The sequence below is a fragment of the Phodopus roborovskii genome, unplaced genomic scaffold (assembly GCF_943737965.1).
Source record: "Phodopus roborovskii unplaced genomic scaffold, PHOROB, whole genome shotgun sequence".
In the NCBI taxonomy this organism is placed as follows: Eukaryota; Metazoa; Chordata; class Mammalia; order Rodentia; family Cricetidae; genus Phodopus; species Phodopus roborovskii.
This window is the reverse complement of record NW_026126625.1, coordinates 6,268,460-6,270,812: the sequence shown is the minus strand read 5'-3', so window position 1 is coordinate 6,270,812 and position 2,353 is coordinate 6,268,460. Positions and strand designations below refer to the sequence as shown.

Here is a 2,353-nt window from a genome sequence, read left to right as displayed (position 1 = left end):
TGTAGGGCATCTTTTCATATGCATGAAAAGTGTGGCAGTGTGTAGGTAGCTCATGTCTGGATCTCATCAGCTGGGAAGTTAGATGTGCTGGCAGAAGGATCAGAAATTCAAGGTCATCCTTGGTTACACAGTGAATTTCAGACCAGCTTGGGCCACATGAGACCCTGTCTTTGTAAAAAAATTAAAAAAGAGCTGGGCAGTGGTGACACATGCCTTTAATCTCAGCACTTGGGAGGCAGAGACAGGCAGATCTGTATGAGTTTCAGGCCAGCCTGATCTACAGATCGAGTTCCAGGACAGCCAGGGCTACAAAGAGAAACCCTGTCTCAAAAAAAAAAAAAAAAAAAAAAAAAAAAAAAAAAAACAAAAAAACAAACAAAACAAAACAAAAGATAGAAGTGGCTGGCTGGGTGGGGTGGTGGTGGTGGTGGTGGTGGTGGTGGTGTGTGTGTGTGAGAGAGAGAGAGAACATTCAGCCTTGTGGAAGGTATCAGGCCTTGTCTTCATGAAGTACTCAGCCTTGGTATGTGTTATCTCAACAGAAAACAGACTTGAGACTCATGAGAGAAAGCCTGTGTTACAGCAACCACCTGGTGTCAGTGATATAGCTTTAGGCAGTGTAACCCTGCACAATGGTACGGCTGCACTCTTCCATTGCTGCCGCTGCCTGCCACTGGCCAAACCCAGCCCCTGCTTCAAGAGGCAACTGGAAAGATGCAAACAGGGGTAGGGGCGGGGGACCTTACTACATTCAATTTCACATTTACTTTAGAAACTGGAGTATGTTATCTCACTTAACAAGATGCCGGAAGTCAGGTGACTCCATGTTTTGTATAGCCAGCAATGTTGTAGAGGACCCACAGTCATCCATCTTTTCTTTCTTTCTTTCTTTTTTTAATTTTTATCATGCTGTTTAATTGAGCACAGTTGCCTAGAAAGGCAAGAGTACAAGTATTTCTCCAGCATGTCTCCTAGAGACCACTTCACCCACTGCTCTGTTTGGCTGCTAGCCTCTTGTCTCTCTCTTCAGCAATGGTGAGGAGGATTCCTTTTCCTCGGGGGAGAGAAATCCAAGCTTTGTTGCCCTTGCCAATAACAAAAATGTTAGAAAGCCGGTGGCAAAGCTGTTGCCATTGGCATCTTTCACATGAACCACATCAAAAGAGCCAGGATGTCTCTCTCTGTTGGTGGTCACAGCAATTCTTCCCAAGTTAGCACCTCCAGTCACCATACACAGGTTACCAGTGTCAAACTTGATGAAGTCGGTTATTTTGCCTGTCTCCAAATCAATTTGAATGGTGTCATTCACCTTGATGAGGGGGTCAGGATATCGAATAGTCCGAGCATCATGGGTCACCAGATGTGGGATTCCTTTTGTGCCCACAAAGATCTTTCTCACTTTGCACAACTTGTACTTGGCCTCCTCGGGTGTAATACGATGAACAGCAAAGCGACCCTTGGTGTCATAGACCAGACGGAAGTTCTCTCCAGTCTCGTCATTGCTGATGACATCCATAAATCCAGCAGGGTAGGTTATATCGGTCCTGACTTTGCCATCAATCTTAATGAAGCGCTGCATGCAAATCTTTTTTACTTCATCTCCAGTCAAGGCCTACTTAAGCCTGTTTCTTAGGAAAATGATCAGAGGCAGACATTCCCTCAGCTTATGAGGGCCAGTGGATGGACGAGGTGCAAACACGCAGGTCAATTTATCCAGCATCCAATGTTTTGGAGCGGCTACACGCTTCAGATGTTTCTTGGGACCACGAGCCATGGCTGCGCTGGGAACGGAAAGAGACTCGCCTTCTTCCGGCGAACCAGTCATCCATCTTTTCACTCTAATTTCTGATCATAAAAAGGCCACTGTCACCAGGCAATAGTGGCCCATGGCTTTAATCCCAGGACTTGGGAGGCAGAGGCAGGTGGATCTTTGTGAGTTCCAGGACAGACTCCAAAGCTACACAGAGAAGCCCTGTTACAAAACAAAACAAAACCCAGAACAAACAAAAACCCTTATCTCATCCATGTCCAGTGCTGACCTCTTGAACCCTGCCTTTAGGAGGTGACAACTCATGTGCACGAACAAAAAAGCTTGCTTTAATTAATTTGGCCTTGATGATTGGGGTCTGTGGTCCTCACATCTGTAGTTTAACAATGGTTATCAAGAGGAGGGCTCTTCCTGGGGATCTCTTTCTGGGAAACAGAAAAATTCAAAAAAATCTCACCTCCATGTGAGATTTGTCCTCATTGGTCAGAACCCTCCAACATGACAGTGTTTGTCTAATCAAGACTCGCCTGAGCAGGGGATAGTGTCAGCTCAGGGTGGGCAAATAGCTGTATGCATGAGTCTCAA

The 2,353-nt window shown here is 45.8% G+C and overlaps 1 pseudogene; it reads right to left on the bottom strand.

Moving 5' to 3' along the window:
* Positions 1–952: 952 nt before the first annotated feature.
* On the bottom strand, positions 953–1,812 carry LOC127238104 (40S ribosomal protein S4, X isoform-like; annotated as a pseudogene).
* Between the last annotated feature and the right edge of the window lie 541 nt (positions 1,813–2,353).